We start from the raw sequence: 21,263 nt of genomic DNA, 5'->3' as shown, positions 1-21,263 counted from the left end.
GGGCTGATTTTGAACAGATTTCCTCTTCTTGGAAGACAGTATTATTCTTTGGAGTCAGGTTCTCAAGATTCAAATCCTGGCTCTGCTTCTTCCTAGATATGTTACTTTACGCAAATGACTTCACCTCCTTAATCCTTAGTAATCCATCCATGAAACAACGTATTAATATCTCTTTTAAAGGGTGGTAGGGAGATTAAATGAGGTAATACACACCCGGCAGGAAATATAATAAACACTCGTTAAATGGTATTTCTTGTCGTTATTTTTGACCTCTTGGTTAAGTTCTCTATGTTAAAATATTAGCAGCTAAGTGGAGTTGGTGTTGCTATGCTGCATTTTAATGGGTTCCATGAAAGCATTTTCACTGTCACACAGACAGAGTTGAGTCTGGCTTTAAAGGCAAACAGAGCCGGTTCAGTCCTGGTTTTGCCATTCACCTTGCATGACTGTAAGCAACTAGCCCTCTCAGCTTGTTTTCTCCTGTGTCAGATGAGACAACATGTTTCACAGGGGCTGCATGAAGACTAAATAAGATAATGCCTAAATAGCTCCTCCCTCCAAAACCTGGAACCTGGTGAAAACTGGCTACATGTATTCACCAAAATCAACTGCAGACATGCAGATGTTTCCATGGGGTGGCTGCCAGGATATTTCTATTCATGTGTTACTGTACATCTAGTTTAGAGATCCATTCCAAATTTGAATAAACTAAGTTAATAAAAAATATGTCTAAATACTACTGTGCCTCAATATTTTCCTGTACGTACAGGGTGAAAAAACTATTTGAAGGAAAACTTCGCTTTAAAAAAGTCTCAGGACTTCCCTGGTGGTGCAGTGGCTAAGAATCTGCCTGCCAATTCAGGGGACATGGGTTTGAGCCCTGGTCCGGGAAGATCCCACATGCCGCGGAGCAACTACTGAGCCCATGTGCCATAACTACTGAGCCCATGTGCCACAACTACTGAGCCCATGTGCCACAACTACTGGAGCCCACACGCCTAGAGCCCATGTTCCATGACAAGAGAAGCCACGGTAATGAGAAGCCCGTGCACCACAACAAAGAGTAGCCCCTGCTCTCAGCAACTAGAGAAAGCCCATGAGCAGAAATGAAGACCCAATGCAGACAAAAATAAATAAATAAAATTAATAAATTTATTTTAAAAAACTCTCAGATATATTTTTCTTTATCACCACAGCAGTATCCAAGGATCAAGGTCACAGAGGCTTTTTTTAAGCAGCCCCCAAATTAAAATTCATCCAAACACCTTTGCTTCCCACACATTCATTCACACACGTGGTTATACACACCTTCAGGACATGAATAGCTATTCAGGCTTGGTTTTAAACTGACTATTGCATCCTTGTTAGGGGACAACCATGTTTATAGCATATTCAGTAATACAGACGTGGTTTCTGGCAGACATTTCTTGTAGAATGACTGGAGTCTGTTTAATTTCCATGAACAACGGAGGTTTGTTGAAATTCCTCTACACTGAATTGAAGGTTGATCCTCCATACTGCTTTAACATATGCATGCATGCAAAATAATAAGATTCAGCAACATTTTTGGCATTGCCATATAAAAAAATCATGCTTCATGTAAGATTCATGTAAGATAATACACATGTGTGCATATACATATATACAGATATATGTAAAATCTTACTTGAGGTATATTTTTACATTCCTTAGAGGCTAAGGCTACCATACGCCCTAAGCTTTTGCTTTTGTTTTTCACTACAGTCCTAGTAAGGAGTTGGCTATTAATATTTTAGAAAGCAAGCGAAACAGAACACAAAATGCCCTGTATTCTGTGGGAAAGGAGAATTTCTCAGCAGGCTCCCCTCCCACCCGAGAAGTTTTTATTCCGATTGCTTTTTTACCCACCAGAAATGCTGAGTGCACTTTTCCACAAGCATGTCACAAATTTTAGCAAGATTCAACAGAAACTCGAAAGAGCCTGTACCGTACATGCCAGACTTGACTTCTGTCCTGAAATTTGGGGTTTCAATTCATGCTGAAGAATAGGTCAAAGTGAAACCTAATGGGATTTTACTTTTATTTCTAGTAACTAGGAGAATGGATGTTCATGTGTTTGCATAGAATATAAAAATAAAGAGACGTGGAGACAATAGGTAAGGGCAGGCTTTTTCTATAGTAATATTTCAAGAGAAGAGTTTTACCATATCTATTACTTCAGGCACAGAAAACGTAGGTCACAAAAAACATTTAGGAAAACATACCAATTTTTAAAACTGTGTGTGGGATCCAAAAGGGATGTGCACAATGCAATTGTTTACCGTTTGTATAGTGCCTAACAGATAAGAAAGCTACAGTATATTTTATTGTGAAATCTTCAGAATAACCTATTAGCAGTTAATTAGCAATTTTTTTCCTTATTTTGTTCGACTGAAATCAAAGATTTGAAGTACCATCTGCCCAGCTGACAGAGAAATTCTAAATATCTAAGGTAGAATTCAAATATATATTCAAACTGTGGAATTTACAGGTTACATGAAATCGTTCATTATCACAGTTAGCTGGAACCTCCTCTTATTTTCCTTTTTGTCTTCTTCATGTCCTCCGTGGCTTACTCTTCTCTCTTTCGTTAGGATGGTGGATGTTGTCTAGGAATTTGCTAGAATGACTGGATTATTTGAGTCCATGGGTTTGTATATTGCTGTTAGATTGATTTCCTGAAACGTCCCATTGTCGTATTTCTTTTCCTCAATGATATTTTACCGTGTGTCTAAATTTTTCTGTTTGTCAATCACATCCTTAATCCGAACGTCAATAGTTTCCAGAATATATTGTCCACTTAAATTGAACCTGTGGTTCCAGTGATCTTACTTATTTCCCCACTTGCTGTTTCTGTTTCTTTGTTTATCCTTCCTTTTTCACTGACCTGTCTTTGTTTCCTATATAAATTTCCTGGGGCTGCCCTAACAAAACAGCACAAATTAGGTGGCTTAAAATAACAGAAATTCTCTCACAGTTCTGGAGGGCAAAAGTCTGAAATTGAGGTGATGGCAGGGCCATGCTCTCTCTGAAGTTTCTAGAGGAGAATCTGTTCCATGCCTGTCTCTTGGCTCCTGGTGTTACAACCAATCCTTAGCATATCTGGTTTGTAGACACATCCATCCAAACTCTGCCTCTGCCTTCACATTTCTCTCTGGGTCTGGGTCTGGGTCTGGGTCTAGGTCTCATCTCCTCTTCTTATAAGGACATCATTCCTATTGGATTAGGATCCTAATTCAGGATGATCTCATCTTAACTTGACTACGTCTGCAAAGATCATACTTGTAAATAAGGTCACATTCACAGGTATCTGGGGGCTAGGACTTGAACCTATCTTTTGGAGGGACACAATTCAGCTCAACGAAATACCCATCTCTCAGTGCTCAACATATGGTCCAACTCCATCAAGAAGGCTCTTCTCATTTCTTCAGCTCATAGTTTTCTGAATTTTCATCAACTGAATGTTTCACTGGGGGCATTGACTTGACTGGTTTGTTCATCCCTGTACTCCGGGAGCCTGGAGTAGTGGCTGGTACACAGTAAGAACTCAATAAGTATTTATTGAATGAATGAATATATTCAACAGGTGAATGAATTTATACCATATAATTCAGTTATTTTTATGTACAATGGCTTAGTGTTATTTGCTTTATTTAAATTAATGTCTCCTCTAAAAGAACGTGAAAGACACGATTTTATCCCTGTTTTGTGTTCCAGACTCAGAGTCCAGCATGGGGTTCCCACAGGGATGATAATCTGAAAAATGCTTTGCTAATTGATTGGTCTAGAAAAATCGGATTGAAAGGCACTGAGACATCAATAGTCTGTTTAGAGGCATTAAAAAAAAGTGGAAGGCTATTTCAGGCAGGAAAAGGCCTACTGAGATGACAGCAAAGCCAAATAGATTGGTGATACTGTTTTGCTTAGACCAAACACAAATTCTATCACTATTATAAAAGATTCCAGATATCTAGCTGATTAGAATTCTTTAGATACCATCTGGACATACCTTGCAGACTTAAAGTTCTGATTTTTTGGTGATATGTTTCTCTCTCCATTTGTATGTTTTATAGAAAACAAGGTATATAATATACCCCCAGTTTACTTCTAAATAGTATTTTAAACTGGAAAATGATAAGAACAACTCCTGCGGCCTCGACCGTTAACTTTTCATAACTCCTCATCAGTTTCACAATGGGGAATAGAACCAGCCTCACACCTGGGGTCTTTTTTATTTTTATTTTTTCGGTACGCGGGCCTCTCACTGCTGTGGCCTCTCCCATTGCGGAGCACAGGCTCCGGACGCGCAGGCTCAGTGGCCATGGCTCACGGGCCCAGCCGCTCCGCGGCATGTGGGATCTTCCCGGACCGGGGCACGAACCTGTGTCCCCTGCATCAGCAGGCGGACTCTCAACCACTGAGCCACCAGGGAAGCCCACACCTGGGGTCTTAAATATGACAAAGAATACTTGGAATAAGAGAATTAAATAATTTCCATCCTTCTATTAGTGTTTTGACTTAAGTAGTCCCTTTATCCCCAAAGTAAGCCCAAATGCTCATTTTCTTAACCCTATGATTAAATATCTGCAACATTTAACAGGCATCCATGCCACCCACAGAAAATAAAGAAAATACAGGAAACTGCACAAATTCCCGTAAATCACAGATGGGGGAAGGAAGAACAGGGCTTGTCAAGAAGGCATAAATCTTCTGCAAGTGTCTGAAGTGAAAATGTTTTGGGGAAATGGTGCTTCCAGGAAATATTGTGTGTTATTTTTTTCAGTTCAGTATGGTATGATAGCACACAAAAGGGCATATTCCTCCCCGCATCACAAAGCCCTCGTGCCATTAAAGTGTCTGCTTAAGGCCACCAGCCCCATATTTGCAATGTAAATGAACAAGCAACATGGTGCCTTCAATTGCAGGTGAGCCTTAATAAGCCTGCTGATTGCTTCCTAAGAGCGCAGTTATTTGGTTCTTAAGGAATCACTGAATGGCTTGGAAACTGAGCATTTCACAAAAACCCTCACAATGGGCAGAAGTGATTGAGTGTGGCGGGAAAGAGTAGGTAGAGTGATAGTGGTTGAGAAAAGAGTTCAGATTCTTGTCCACTGAAATGCATTCATGGGATGTCAGACATGTTTTTCAACAAAGCTCTCAAGGACACAGAGAGTGGTTTTAGAACGTATGTTGGTCTAGGAAACACCCAACAGTATAAATTCCTTCACGAATCTGATCCAGAGGTATCACTCTGGCAGAAACATAGAGGCCTAGAGGTTGAAAGAATATACAAATGGGCCCACCTGTGCCAGGGCCAGGATCCTGCACAGGTAGAAACCCATTTTCAGAAAACCATCCCATGGTTCAGTCACACAGACTCCTTTTCTTCCAGTGGCGAAGAAAATCCACTCCCCACTGCTCATTCCTTTGCTCTTGATTTTACAGGGAACCGAAGGAAATTCGCTATTCCCCTTGGAACAGCTCTTTTATGTACTTAAAATGGTATTTAATTGCCTTCTGCATATTGGATTCCTGAATTTGTACCCTATCTAAGGGTGAGTTGGAAATACAACTTTTGTCAGTAATCGGATTAAAAGTCTTTAAATAACTCATCCCATGCTGAATTTGCTGCACAAATGCTACCCCGAAATGATCTGAGCATTTCAGAGAGCAAGCAGGAAAAAGGGAAGAAAACATGCATTGCAGATGCAAATCAGACTGTCTGGCTTCTCATACCTGCGCAACCAATGACCATCTCTTTCCCTTTGCAAAATAAGGGCCCATCTGTGTCTCATGGCGCATGCTCTTACCATTCCCCCAAACCACCCATAGGGTGGAAAAATGAAAAGTCTAAAATTGATCACTTTCTCATAATTTGTACATTTATAAGAATTTTAAAATTTCACATTCATAAAATGTTGGCTTCTCCTTAGTGCAGAAGATGTGGCAACAATGGATCACATGGTCCTGATGCAGAAATAGGATGGAGCTGAGTTTGGTGAGACCCCTGCAGGGTGTATGAGCCCAAAGTTGGCTGCAGACAGCAGCCCTCCCTCCTGGGTTAGAATTGGAATACTTCTGTTAGGGGAACCACTGACCTAAACCGCCCACCCTGGCATGATAGTAACCACTTGCATGAGTTATCTTACAACGGGAGGTCCTGGTAAGGAATGCAGAACTAACAGGCCACCACCAACTGGAAGAATTCAGGAAAGGTCAAAAGGAGAGGGGAGGTGCCAGTCCATATGTCCTACCAACCTCCCAGAATCCTTCTCGCAGGAATCCATCTTGGCTGAGCGATGCATCGCGCCACCAAGAAGAACCCTGAGTCAAAGTGATTGGCCAGAGACAACCCGGAAACTAACCCCATCCCCATAAAACCCGAGACTGCGAGCCACACGGCAGAGCAGTTCTCCTGGGTTCCCTCACCCTCCTGCTCTCCACCCAGGGGTCACTTCCCAATGAAGTCTCTTGCTTTGTCAACACGTGTGTCTTCAATGACAATTCATTTCAGAGTGTTAGACAAGAGCCCACTCTAGGGCCCTCGAAGGGGTCCCCCTTCCTGCAACACTTCCATCACTCATGCTACTTTCCTGACCCCTCAAAGTTTTTTTGATATTATGCTGTTTCTAATGCAACAAACGTGTACTTACTTCCGTGCACCTTCTCCAACAGGCCCTGTCACTCTGCTTTTCCCCAAGGCTTCATGATATTAGGTCATGAAGGTCCAGCTGCAATGCAGTCCTGAAGGTTCCTTGACTGACCCCCACAGGGAGTTCTGGAGCTCCAACGGACAATTCCAACAGAATTGTCCTAAGTTTGGCTCTTAGAACCCTGGCTCTCACAGTTGCTGGATGCGGGCTGCCCCCTGCTGACCCTACTCCCCTTAGCTGGGAAGACAGGGATTTCCTTGACAAGTCTGTGTCCATCACGTCCAAGAAGTCAGTTTGCTCCCTCCTCATCCCTCAGCCCCTCCCATCTGATATACCATTTAAGGAGTCACTGACAGGTCTTTGCTGCACACTAGCTGTATTAAGACAGCCGCTGGGAGGACTCAAGCTTCTTTAGCTTGGAAGAGACACCGGGTTGGCCTATCTAGCTGCCCCTCCACATAAGCAGAATCCTCCAGGATTGCTGAAGTGCACACACTTATAATCCAGAGCCAGATAAACCGCTGTGCTTACCCTGCTTCTGTCTGCCACTCTATCACCTGAGCGCTCTGAGTCTCCTGGAAAGGACGTGGAGAGGGGTTTTTTTGGACAGGTGTAAAGGAAAGGGCAAGGTGATGTGACAGAAAATGATTACAAATGATTTGTCTGAAAACAATTTGTCCAAATGGCACAACTGGACATTGGTTTAATTACTTGCTGGGAACTTTAGAGTACACTGGGGGCAGGTTCCTCTGCCCTAAAGTGTTCACCATCACAAATAAAGCTAAATAACACATTTTTAAAAAGTAGGTAGAATTTTGAACAATGGACAAAATTATTCACAAATGACATGCTAATCAAAATTTACAAATTTTTTTTTAAAAAAGCATGCTTGATTGACGGATGACCTATTCATTTTGACAAAATTATTTCTGCAGATTTGTCACAATAATCTGCTGAAAATCAGCACAAATGCCAGAGATGGAACTGGGCCTGTCTTTATCCCACACTCCATCCCACACCCCAGCACTGACAGCAGGCTTTGGCCCTTGATGGTAGCTAAATTCCAGTCGAGGGTTGGTGAGGTGCAGGTTTAAGCCAGCTCTTAACAATGCTTATTTGGAATTTACGGAGCTGAAATGTACTATATGTATACCTTATACAGCCAGGGCTGAGAGGCAACTGACAGACGTGAAGGAGGCATCCCTCTCTAGATCACCAGTCTCCATCTATTCATTTCTAACCCGGCCTGCTTCATTATGTAAGTTACACATCTGGTCCCAGTCAGCTACGTGAGTTTGAATCTCCTGCTATGAACCATTATTAAATAGGAACCAAGTGATCACAGCCACTTAAAAATATATCAACCACTAAGATGGCCTGGATTAAACCATCTAAATCAACATTTTAAAATCCTCTTGGCGTATACAATCACAAGCCAATGGAGCCTGAAGTAGGTCTTTTTATTTTTTTAATGCACCCCCTGAAGCTACTCGAAGGGGCTCTAAACGGTATTCTGATATGACTAGAACTCAGAATTACGAAAAAGACTTCTGTTGTCTTTCATTCTGATTCAGGTCATCTGCGTTTACAAAGTCAGAGATTTCAGTATGGTTTAGGGGGAATCACATTTCTTCTGAGCTGGCTGGGAAAAAAAGATGATCTAGTAAGATCAAGAAAATGAATAGCAGATGTGTTTCTCCTCTGACCCATATATAACATCATCCAAGTTATAAAGCCATTCATTGGGATGGAAGAATTAGAAACTGGAGTCTTCTAGTCTGGGTGGGTGCACTGGTCAGGAAAATGGGTAAAACTTATCAAGATACGAAGGAAGGGTGAAGTCAGATCCCAGTGGAATGATGATGGGAGTTATAAAGAGGCCAGGGAAAGATCACATGGCAAGAGAGTGAAAAATAAAAAGAAAGGAGAGAAATGTACCCTTCATTTCATTATTTACATTCAATTTTTAGTAATTGTTATGGCTTAAACCTTCAGACTTTTTTTTTTTTAAGTTTGGTAATAACCACTGCCTTGTGCATTTATTTGAAAATCTCTATAGAAATATATGTAGAATAGCAAATCTAGTTAACTAAACCTGCATATTAATAAATAAACCTGTGCAAATATACAGCATATATATATACATCATATGCATTTATATGTTCAAGTTATTTAATTAGATATTATATTTTTTACATGACTTACATGGAAACTTTAGTGGGAGAATCACTTTTCAATTAGGATCAAGCATTCTGGAAATTTACATTTCTAACTAATTAGTGTTGATGTTTAGACACCCACATTAATTATACTGCAATCTGTGGCAGAAGAAGATACATGTTTTGACTCAAATAAATAATACAACAAAGGTACATAAATTATTGTCTTTCCTCAGTTAACAGTAACACTAAGCTTAAAAAATGTTTTGTCTGAAATAATTGTTATTATCATTATCAATGAACTTTCCTCAATCCATTTAGAGTAATGGAGTTTTAGAAGCATCCTTGGATTCTCTTGCTGCCCTGTGATGGTCCCTAAATTAAACATGGTAGCAGTTATGAAAACGAAAGCAGGACAGAGACATCCAGGGTCCAGTGATGAAAGGTGAAGGTGCAAGTTGCAAGGACTTCCATCTCCATAAGCACAGAAAGACTAATTTAATCTTTCAAATTCACTCTGCCGTCCACTCCCCAAAGTCTATTCCAGGAACAGATTTTTCTCTATTGGTTTCTATTCTTACCATATCTGGAATTCATTCTTTCCTCTATAAAATGTTTCTCGTGTTCAGTAAAGTGTTCAAATGCCACTTTACAAGGATGGATTGACCAACAAGAAAAGATGGATGGAGGATTGTGTACAAGAGTCTGGGCAGCAATTTCAGAGCTACACACTTACGGGAAAAAGTGTAATATGTTCTCAAGTCCCTGGAAGGGTTTGACACAGACTTCTCAGGGACAGAGTCTAAAATAACCCAGCGAGATTCCTTACATAGAAAAAAAAAAATGGATAAGGTGCATCTGGCATTTATTTAGGGTGAGTCATCATTCAGCCTTAAGAAATGTTTGGAAAAAAAAACAAGAAGAAGAAATGTTTGCGTGGGGAAAATAATTTTGGTGGAGTAAATGAGCAATGCCCACCATGCCTGTGTGCAAATGATCATCGATGTTCTCTTTTAAAAGAAATATTGTCCACTTAATGGATAAGTTTATTACTCTTTCAGTCACCAGAACAGGTTATAATCACTTATTCTGGGCACAATGAATCCACTCCACAGGAGCAAAGTACCCATCCTCTGTTTTCTAAATGCCAGTTTTAAATTCCAAGGTGAAGGTCTAGCATAGGAGGATACCTTCTCCTCTGACCATCTTACTCTCTAGAGAAAATAAGGAAGAGCTGACATGAGCTTGCCCAGATTATTCCCTCCAAATGGATCAATCAGAGAGCAATTCCTCATCTCCTGTGTTCAGAGAGAGCCTAGAAATATTACATTGATAGATCTCCCTCCATGGGGAAAGAAATATGAGGGTTAGAGAAGAATTATGACCTATCTCCTAACACAGAACTGTAAATACATAACCAAATGTGGCTTTATTATATAACTTAAGAAGCTTTGTAATGACATAAAATCCGAAAATAAAAAAATCAGAAAAATTGGTAGAGTTTTAGTTAAAACTTTTGAGAATTTTTGGCCAAAGTCAATCATCAGTGAAAATAATCTACCACTAGGAATGCTAGTAGAAACTGTCACTTCAAATATATTAAATTGACTAATAAGACATTATTATCTTATTAATTACAAATTGTCTGTAAGAGAGGTTGGTATTTCCTTGGAATCTCTTCTTTAGAGTGAATCAGAGCTCAGAATCCTTTTTCCCCAGCACAAAGCTGCATTACTTTGGCACACAGAAACATCTAAGCCTTTGTTATATTCTATTAAGGTAAAAAATTTAGGACAATTTTCTTTTCTAAACAAAAGGATTAAAGCTATACAAACATTAATTTGATCAAAAACTTACAATCACATCTTACTTATAGACTGATTTGTATTTTGAAATCTTAAACAAAGCTAAAGAGAATGCCTTAATCTAGGTGCATTTCCTTAAATGATCTGTTAAGTGATTCTCCTTTGTACTCTGCATATTGTTTATTTTTTCCTAAGTGTTAGTGGAAATTATTTCACTTGTGACACTTAATCAGGTAACTGAAGTAAAAAGGAGAGAGAATTAAAGCCCAAAACGTTAGTTGCCAAAAAAAAAAAATCTTCGAAATGATTCCGTGTCATTTCTGCCCGATCAAACACTTTTGTTCTAGAAAACATCATCTATTAGCACATTGCCACTACTGACTCATGGGCATTAAGAAAGTTTTCCTCTCATGATGTTGAACACAGAAAAGCAAATGTTTCATTAGGCAACATCTTTTTCTTACCTGCCTGCCACAAGACCTTTGGTCTTGATTAACATAGTAATGAATTACATTTATCTCTGTGTAGTCACAAATACACTCTTGGGGCCAACAAAATGGCATATGGCATAATTGAGTCATCTGTTCAATCATAATTATTATTAGCTAAACACATTCAGCCTGGTGGAAGTTCACAAGAGCCCATCTTGTTCTTCGGATTCATGGGTTAAAATATTGCTCTGGTCCTTGTTTTAGGTTTAAATACATTCAGTTTTTTCCTATTTTACTTATAGTATTTATATAAGGGGTTTCTGTAATACAGCGTTAGAGGTTTTTGTTTTGTTTTGTTTTGTTTTTTTGCGGTACGCGGGCCTCTCACTGCTGTGGCCTCTCCCGTTGCGGAGCACAGGCTCCGGACGCGCAGGCTCAGCGGCCACGGCTCACGGGCCCAGCCGCTCCGCGGCATGTGGGATCTTCCCGGACCGCGGCACGAAGCCGCGTCCCCTACATCGGCAGGCGGACTCTCACCCACTGCGCCACCAGGGAAGCCCAGCGTTAGAGTTTTTGTTCCTTTGTTTGATTCACAAAGGTAACCACAATAGGAATTAAAGTGGGTTTAGTTCAAAGTGATATTTTTTCTTTTATCAATAAAGGACTGCGTTATGAAAGGACTGATGGACTCTTCTATACTTTACCAACAAATATTAGTGTGCCTTCTAGCAATAAACCTGGGAGCCTCTTAAAGAATGTTAACAATTGGCATTAAATCTATAGAATAAAATACAGTCTGGCATTAATTTCAGAGCTGAATAGAGACCAATATAAGGCATAAGAGTTTAAGAAAAGCAAAGGATGTGCACTGCATTCATTCTGGAACAGTGTTGTACCAGTGCCTGGCACAGAATAGAGTCTTGATAAATACCTACTGAATCAATGGAGGAAGAAGGAGAGAATGGAAGGCAAAGGCAAAGACAGAAATCAAAGCCAAAATCATATTCTCAGTCTCAGAGTAGAAGATGCCAGGATGCAAGTCAGACTTGCATCAGATGTTGGGCTATGAATCGAAGCCAGTATGAGGAACTGTAAGTGACAAATGGTTCATCAGGAAATGTGGTCTCATGAAGAAAGTCTGGGCCATAGTGTCTCAGATTCATTGAGTCATATCTGGTTGGCCTAGATTTTTTTTTTTTTTTTTTTGAGGAGCAGAGTAAGCCCACTGGTAATTAAACAGCAACTCTTCGCAAATGTAATGTGTGGCAAAGGCTCTCATTTGAGAACTCCTCCTACAAAGTAATGAAAGTGATTGCTTTTTGTGTGTTTGGATTCTAGGAGGCCAACCTGTCTGGTAAATATGTTAATTCTCATATGGACCAGTGCTTCTGGAAATCCCAGGACTACTCATGATTCCTGATTAAGAGAGTGGACCCATCATAAGACTTTTTAAAAATTATTTTCTAAAGATAGGTCTATGCATCCCTTAATCAAATGGAAATTTTAAGAATTTATTGATAATCTTTAATAAGCTCAGTGAAAGCTGAGCCTCTAACCAAAATGAAGAGAAGGAAAGTTTCCCTCAGTCTTCTTAGGGTCCCTGACTGTGTCTGAAAATTAAACTAACAAAGACAGACCAACAATAAAAATGTATATAAATTCATTTAATATAAGTTTCATATGACATGGGTGCCCTTGTAAGAAAATGGCCTAAAGAAATGGCAAAACCTACTTGCTTTCATATTAGGTTGAAAAAAGAGAGACAATTGTGAAAAAGTGACTAAACTATGTGTGTGGGGGGGGGGGACTAAGAGAAGATGAGAATTATTTTAACAAGGTCTGTTTGTACAGAATTCTTTTAGTTTCAGCTTCTTGTCCTTAAAGATAAGAATGTCTCTATTTACCTCCCAGTCCAGGAGGGCACCTTGCACATAGTGGTTGTATCTCCTGTTTCTAGGAAGGAAAAGGAAGGTCAGAGGCCCTCCTTCCACCTGCTGTTTCTCAAGTGTCTTTAACTCAAAATAACCAATGTGCCAAAGTGGCATATTTTGAGATGACATTCTCTGAATTCCTTCAAAAGCAATAAGTTGCTCAAACGTTTACACCAAGTAATCCTAAGAGTTGAGAAGTGTGAAATTGCCGTCCTAGAGAAGGGAAAATCTGGGAGGAGACCCTACAACCGACATTTCCTTGATTTCCCCTTAAAATCTATGGTCCCGTTTCATCTTCTTCATAACATATCCACTTGAAAATATAAAAATAATAAAATGCTTTGGGAATATATACCATGTTTCTTCTCACTTTACATACCCTCGCACACGTGCATAAAATGAAGGACATTCATACCTCAGCTTCAGAGAAGGCCATTGGCCATTTCCTATCTGGCCCATTGCTGATAAAATTTATGGCAAATTATGAGGAAAATGTAACTGGACTATGTTTTCAAGGGGATACGCCAGTCATTATTTCTTGGGCTTTGGGGCGTTAAGTGGTGTCTTGCACAGAGAATGTATAGCTGAGACTGTGGATACGGATAGAGATCAGAGGCTCATGTTTTGGATGTGTGCTGCATGGCTAAGTGTTAAAATGATTATTCAGCCAAAGATGAGCAGATTAGTTTGCTATTGCTGCTTTAAATGACTATAAATGTAGTGCCTAAAATAACCCGGATTCATTTACTTATACTTCTGGAGTTCAGAAGTCCGAAATAGGTCTCACGGGTTGATGTCAAGGCGTCTGCAGGTCTTTTTAGAGGCTCTAGGGGAGAATCTGTTTTCTTCCTTTTTCCAGCTTCTAGAGGCTGCCCATAGTCCTTGGCTCACGGCCCCTTCTTCCATCTCCAAACCCGGCCATGGGTGGCGGAAACCTCTCTCAAATCCTATAACTCTGCCTCTTCTGCCTCCCTGTTCTCCATTTAAGTACCCCTGTGATTACATTCCTCTCACCCAGATAATGCAGAATAAGCTCCTTATTTTACAGACAGTCAATTCCACTTTGCTATATAACATATGCATAGGTCCCAGGGTTTAGGACACAGCCATCTCTGGGGAGCCATTATTCTGCTGACCATGCTATAAAGTTCAAGCCAATATCACCATCGAAACTGAACACCTGGGATACGAGAATAAATATGTAATTTTATCAAAAAACGTATTATTGAGATTTATTGTAAAAAATCTATTCATCAAATTTTGAAACTCTTACATTGTAACACAAAACCACTAATTTATTTGTTTGAAAAAGTAATAGACTGGCACTTTGGAACATATCCTATGTGATTGTAAAGAAATGACATAACTGAAATTTTAAAACAAATAAAAGTTATATTGGCTGTAATGTTAAAAGAATTCTCTTAGAATTATCTCATTCTGTTTTTCTTCTATGTATTCATATTTATTTTTTTAAGGATTAATTGTCCCCAAACAGGATTTAATATTCTTCAAGATAGGCATCACCTGGAAGCTTGCTAGAACTAACAGAATATTAGGGCCCAACAAATAAATCAGAATCTGAATTTTCATAAGATTTCCAGCTGATCTGTGAGCAGATTAAAGCATGAGAAACACTGATATAGCAGAGCCTCTTACTTAATGTAAACATTTATATTAGCTATCAATGTTTCCCTATTTATTTAACTGTTTAAAAGGCCTTTCAAAAAAGGCCTTCGTTAATGTTTCATGCATAAAATTAACAGCTTTCGCAATCATAGTTTTATTTGTACAATAATAAATAAACATTGACACCCCATCATTGATAGAATTTTCATTCTGTAAAGAAAGAAAAAAAAAAAAAGAAAGAAAAAGACTTATGCTCTGAGTTACATCTAGAATGCTCACCTATGTTTGAAAGTGAATACTTAGAGGTAATTATACAGGAGAGCTGAATGACATGCCTTGTTCTATTTCTGAGCTGGGTGTGCCGACTGGATTTGAAAGAATCCTAAAAAATCTTACAGTGGTTGATTACACACAAACGTAGGAATTCTAGGAATTACATTGAAACAGGCATCTTGCTGTTCTGCCTTTCAAAAGCCAAGGATAAAGCCAAAGCTAGAGTAGTCTTAAGGTAATGCTGAGGCTGAAACTGAATTTTCTGTGTGTATGTGTGTGTGTCTGTTAGCAGATTTTATTAACACTATTTATTTATTTAACACTAACTTGGAAAGGAAGCAAATCAAAATAAACAATAGCAAAAGACTAATCAACCCAACACCTCCAGGCATTCTTGGGCTGCTTATTAGCTTTGAGTAAAACAAACTCAATGGAAAACTTGAAAGTTGTCTTTATGTACTTGGGAGACTATCAACGGAAAGAGGAATGAGAAATATACAGCGAAGTTCTAAGGGGTAAAACGAAGACCAACACGAAGAAGTTACAGGGAGAAAGATTTTATCCCTCATAAGAAATAATTTCCAACCATTCAAGAGAGCTGTTTAAAGATAAAAGGGGCTGTGGCTTGGGAGCTAATGAATACTCTTCTGCCTTGAAAGTGTTCAGCTTTAGGCAGCATGACTATTTGACCCCTGCAGAGGGGATCCAAGTTTCACTTGGATGATTAATAATGGTGGATAACATTTACTGAGCTCTTTCTAAGAGGCTGGCACTGTGCTGATGCAACTTAACAACTCTAAGTCCTTCACTCCCAACTCTGTAAAATGGGCGCTACTCTTTTCTCCCTTTTAAACAAAAGCTCAGAGAAGTTAAGTCGTGCAAGTAGTGAGTGACTAAGACAGAATTTGAATCCAAGTCCCGCAGCCTATGGAGCTAGAAGACACTTCAAATGAAGCAAGATAGGTTTGGACCCTCATCATCCCCTCAATGGGAAACAATGCTGCCTTGGGCAGAAGACCTAAATAGGCATTTCTCCAAAGAAGATATACAGACTGCCAACAAACACATGAACGGGTGCTCAACATCACTAATCATTAGAGAAATGCAAATCAAAACTACAATGAGATATCATCTCACACTGGTCAGAATGGCCATCATCAAAAAATTTACTAACAATAAATGCTGGAGAGGGTGTGGAGAAAAGGGAACCCTCTTGAACTGTTGGTGGGAATGTAAATTGATACAGCCACTATGGAGAACAGTATGGAGGTTCCTTAAAAAACTAAAAATAGAACTACCATATGACCCAGCAATCCCACTACTGGGCATATATCCTGAGAAGACCATAATTCAAAGAGAGTCATATACCACAATGTTCACTGCAGCTTTATTCACAATAGCCCAGACATGGAAGCAACCTAAGTGTCCATCGACAGATGAATGGCTAAAGAAGACGTGGCACATACATACAATGGAATATTACTCAGCCATAAAAAGAAATGAAATTGAGCTATTTGTAGTGAGGTGGATGGACCTAGAGTCTGTCATACAGAGTGAAGTAAGTCAGAAAGAGAAAAACAAATACCGTATGCTAACACATATATATGGAATCTAAAAAAAGATGGTTCTGAAGAACCTAGGGGTAGGACAGGAATAAAGACGCAAAGTAGAGAATGGACTTGAGGACACAGGGAGGGGGAAGGGTAAGCTGGGATGAAGTGAGAGAGTGGCATGGACATATATACACTACCAGGTGTAAAACAGATAGCTAGTGGGAAGCAGCCACATAGCACAGGGAGATCAGCTCAGTGCTTTGTGACCAGCTAGAGGGGTGGGATAGGGAGGGTGGGAGGGAGATGCAAGGGGGAGGAGATACGGGAATATATGTCTATGTATAGCTGATTCACTTTGCTATACAGCAGAAACTAACACACCATTGTACAGCAATTATACTCCAATAAAGATGTTAAAACAAACAAACAAACAAAAAAACCCAATGCTGCCTTGGTAATGAGTGCAAGAGGGAAAGGATGACTCTAACTTTGAAGAATAACACTATATTTTACCAGTTCCCAGTTATTTGACATGGGGTAAATCTTTTAATATGTCTACAAGTTATGTAGATGTATATATACATGTGGTTGTATATATATAGCGCGTGTAGACGCATATACACGCGTGGCTGTGTATCTACAGTGCGTGTAGATGGATATACACGCGTGGCTGTGTATCTACAGTGCGTGTAGATGCATATACACGTGTGGCTGTGTATCTATGGCGCGTGTAGATGTATACATAGAGAGAGGAGAAAGTGGGGGTTGGCATACGTCCTGCACAGTTATTGTGACGATTACAGAAGTTAATGTAAAACAATGCAGGAGTATATGGTTTAGGAGGAATTCGAAAAATGTTGAATCGAAGTACAAATGAACGAAATTTCCATTCTTATTAACACATCATATACAGAGGTTTGAAGCTAAAAAAAACATGATTTGGCCCATTATTTTTATCTTATTTTTATTAAATGCCACAGAAATGTGGGCCTTGTGAGGTTTCGGGATCATGCGAACTGTAGAATTAGCCAGCGGTTTCTATCAGCGCTAAAGTGGTCCACCTGTTACTTTGAATTACAGTCTTGGTAATGGTCTCCATAAAGTGTGCATCGTCTGCCAGGTCTGGTAAATGCACTCATCCTGTATTCTAGTTTTTTAAAAGGCAGGGCAATGATTTCCAGCCTCTGAATTACTCTTACACACAGTGATGGAGTTTGGCCAGATCTAAATCTTCATAGTGTAACAGAAAACCTCTTTGGTTTCACTGAAGTGCAATGAAAGAATTCCCTGCATCAAAACAGATACATTTTGTGCTCCTACATATATATTTATTAAAACAAGGACAATATTAATATTGAAAGATCAAGGGCATTTGAAATCAGATAAAAGCTCTTGTCATTTGCTGTGGACAAGAACATATCATGAGGAGAGTTTCAAGTTGATCCCAGTAATTTCTTACCTTTCTGGCACCTGGCAGCTGTAGTTGGATCTTCTGTCCCCAGTGTTTCTTCCCTTTATTCACCTATGTTCTCCGGCGCCAAAAATCAAGTCTTTTCACAACCTGGTTCCAACCTTCACTTTTAATTTAATTAATTTACTTTTATTATTCCCTTTAATGCCTGCAGAAGTAACTTATTGCACTTGCTACCCAGTATTTAGCCATCCTTTATGTGTCCATGGCACTCCTAATTTGCTTTTTGGAAACCTCCCCACCCCCTCCTTGAGGTGGTATTTTCTCACCTTATTCCAAGGATGTTGCATGAAAAGCATTCAGGCTTGGTCAGAACATGGTAGTTTTCTGGCCATAGTGATTGGTGTAAGGATAACCGGTCAGAGCCATGACCTGGAATAAGACATGCTCTTTCTACTGTTCCTCATCTGGGAGGTTTTAGACACCCCCCGGTTCCTGAGAGATGGCAAAGATCTAGAGAGACTGGGTCCTAATAATTAAAGATTAACACTTGTGGGACTTCCCTGGTGGTCCAGTGGTTAAGAATCCACCTGCCAATGGAAGGGACATGGGTTTGATCCCTGGTCGGGGAAGATCCCACAGACCGTGGAGCAACTGAGCCCAAGCGCCACAACTACTGAGACCACGCACTGCAACTACTGAAGCTCACGCATCTAGAGCCCGTGCTCTGCAAGAAGAGAAGCCACCGCAACGAGAAGACAGCGCACCGCAACAAAGAGTAGCCCCCGCTCACCACAACTAGAGAAGGCCTGCGCATAGCTACAAAGGCCCAGTGAAGCAAAAATAAAAAAAAAAAAAGTTAAAAAAAAAAAAGATTAACACTTGTGGAGCATTTACGATGTGGCAGGCACTGTTCTAAGCACTATACATGGGTAAATACCTTGTGCTGCTGGTTGCAACAATCCTATTCCTGTTTTACAGCTGAGGAAACAGAGGTACAGAGTTTTTAAGGGATGCCAAAGGACACACAGTCATCAAGAGACAGAAATGGGGTTTGAACCTGAGAAGTATGGTTCCAGGAAGTACAGCTTTAATCAGTCATCTGCTTCTTCAAGCCTCATTCTCTGAGCTGAAGCCAGTTCTATTACTGTGAATTTCATTTCACTGAGCTCAAATAAATCCCACTACGACATTCTGAGGTGGGTTTGCCATCACTGCTAAAATCCAGACCAGTCTCCTCAGAAACAAACGCATATCTCATGTATTTCAATCGTCATATTTACTGACATTAGAAATATTCCACTAAATCTGTTCTTCTAGCTGAGTAATTTCTCCTGAAGTCACATTTCCAGTGCATGGCTCTCCTCATCCACTCCAGTTTATGCCTACACCAAGCATTTTCCTTAATGGTGCTGAATTCTTTATTTCTAATGTCGACATCACCTCCCCACACACACACACACAAAATATACATGTCTTTAAGGTAAGGACCAAGACTACATATTGTCTTTCTCCGATTCCACAGGGTGCATCTTACAAAATTGGTATCTAACAAATGTTTATTAGGTATCAGATTATCAAAACTGGTTATGGTGCATAGAAAAATGTGAGGTATGGTTTAGGTGTTATGAATTGAGAGATATCTTCTTTCCTTGGGTACAAGGTAGAAAATGGGAATGTAAATTGATACAGCCACTGTGGAGAACAGTATGCAGGTTCCTTAAAAAAACTAAAAAGAGAACTACCATATGACCCAGCAATCCCACTATTAGGCATATACCCTGAAAAAGCCATAATTCAAAAAGAGTCATGTATCACAATGTTCATTGCAGCACTATTTACAATAGCCAGGACATGGAAGCAACCTAAGTGTCCATTTACAGGTGAATGGATAAAGAAGATGTGGCACATATATACAATGGAATATTACTCTGCCATAAAAAGAAACGAAATTGAGTTATTTGTAGTGAGGTGGATGGACCTAGAGTCTGTCATACAGAGTGAAGTCAGAAAGAGAAAAATAAATACCGTATGCTAACACATACGTATTGAATCTAACAAAATAAGGTTCTGAAGAACCTAGGGGTGGACAGGAATAAAGACACAGACATAGAGAATGGACTTGAGGACACGCGGATGGGGGAGGGTAAGCTGGGACGACGTGAGAGAGTTGCATTGACATATACACACTACCAAATGTAAAATAGCTAGTGGGAAGCAGCCGCATAGCACAGAGAGATCAGCTTGGTGCTTTGTGACCCCCCAGAGGGGTGGGATAGGGAGGGTGGGAGGGAGATACAAGAGGGAGGGGATATGGGGATATATGTATATGTACAGCTGATTCCCTTTGTTATTCAGCAGCAACTAACACAACAATGTAAAACAATTATACAACAATAAAGATGTTTTAAAAAAAGAAAAACGAAAAGCGTGTTTCAAAATGAAAATGCATTTTTAAGGAAACTAGTCTAGATTTTATTTTGCTTTTGCAATACTTACATACATTAAATGATCTCGTTGTAATATTACTCATCACTGCCTAGTTTTTGCTATATCAAGAATCAACTCCCATGTCCTCAAATATATAGAAAAGCTTTCTTCCTGGCAGACCATGCCTCATCTCTATAGTACAGTATTATAGGAGTTCTCCATATTTGCATAGCATATTAGAGTTTATACTGTGTAGAATATGTATTGTTTCATTTGACCCTCACAACAACCTTGTGAGGTCAGTACTATTACTTCTCTTATACAGTCAAGGTAGATTCAAAGATAAACGACTGCTAGTAAATGGACATCTACTATTACAATGTAAACCTTTCTGCTCTTCTATTTTGTTAATTTGTGGTCTGCAGAGTATCTGTCACACAGCAGATGCTCAATAAATATGTATTTCTTTGACTGGCTCTTATCTTTCTTCATTATTAAAAATCTTGGGTTGGCCAAAAGGTTCATTTGGGATTTTCCAAGATGTTATGGAAAACCCCAAATGAACTTTCTGGCCAACCCAATATACTCTCAGCCTGTTATGTTGAATACTACACAATGTAATGAGATGCTGTAACAAACAGACACGTTTACTGTCCCCATGGAATTCACCACGCAGTTTGTACAGAAGAGCTCTATCATAAACACATATGTGTCCTTTTCACTCACCAGAATTGATGCAGATCTGAATGTATACCACCCACAAGGGCAATGAACAGAAACAAAGCTCACAGTTTGCAAACCAATCTGAAAATTAACAACCTAAACTTAGAACTTGCTCATTGAATCCCCGCTGGCTAATTTTGATTCTGGAGCGTGACAGAGACGATGGCTTGTCACCACTCGGTGCTCCTAAACAGTGATGATAATTTGAAAGCTTGGAAGGTGTAGCTTCAAGCGTGGGCTCTCTGGGAGG

The 21,263-nt window shown here is 39.7% G+C and overlaps 1 protein-coding gene across 1 annotated transcript in view; it reads right to left on the bottom strand.

The window, feature by feature from the left end:
* The window catches only part of NYAP2 (neuronal tyrosine-phosphorylated phosphoinositide-3-kinase adaptor 2), a gene marked incomplete at both ends in the record, with an annotated part of 244,552 nt that overhangs the window by 185,276 nt on the left and 38,013 nt on the right, over positions 1-21,263 (bottom strand). The window lies entirely within an intron of this gene.

The sequence above is a fragment of the Leucopleurus acutus genome, assembly GCF_964270905.1.
Source record: "Leucopleurus acutus genome assembly, chromosome: 6".
NCBI classification, from domain to species: domain Eukaryota; kingdom Metazoa; phylum Chordata; class Mammalia; order Artiodactyla; family Delphinidae; genus Leucopleurus; species Leucopleurus acutus.
Note: the sequence above shows the minus strand (reverse complement) of the source record. Positions and strands in the feature narration are given on the sequence as shown.